Below are 251 nucleotides of genomic sequence, written 5' to 3'. Positions count from 1 at the left end.
CCAGCGGCTGCCAGGCCCCACCCACCCACTGCTCGTAGAGAGCCCCGACAGCGTAGTCCGAGGCATCTGAGGTGATGGCGATGGGGGCTGTGGGAGAACAACAGGGTGGCGTTCGCTAGGGCTTTTCCTTAGTGGACATGCGACGCTTCTCCCTGCCTCCTGCTTGGGTTTACCTTTCAAAGCCTCATGCAAGGGCTGCATGAGCTGAGCGGCACGAGGAAAGAAGCAATGGTAAAAATTCACCATTCCCA

At 58.6% G+C, this 251-nt stretch overlaps 1 protein-coding gene and 1 long non-coding RNA gene across 2 annotated transcripts in view; one reads left to right on the top strand and one right to left on the bottom strand.

Moving 5' to 3' along the window:
* Positions 1-251, bottom strand: part of LOC116693377 (collagen alpha-1(XXVIII) chain) — a 71,301-nt gene that overhangs the window by 21,587 nt on the left and 49,463 nt on the right. The window lies entirely within an intron of this gene.
* The window catches only part of LOC116693495 (uncharacterized), a 42,160-nt gene that overhangs the window by 3,762 nt on the left and 38,147 nt on the right, over positions 1-251 (top strand). The gene's annotated exons all lie outside the window — the stretch shown is intronic.

This window comes from Etheostoma spectabile, chromosome 8, assembly GCF_008692095.1.
Source record: "Etheostoma spectabile isolate EspeVRDwgs_2016 chromosome 8, UIUC_Espe_1.0, whole genome shotgun sequence".
Lineage (NCBI taxonomy): Eukaryota > Metazoa > Chordata > Actinopteri > Perciformes > Percidae > Etheostoma > Etheostoma spectabile.
The sequence above is the reverse complement of the archived record's forward strand: the minus strand, read 5'-3'. Positions and strand labels throughout refer to the sequence as shown.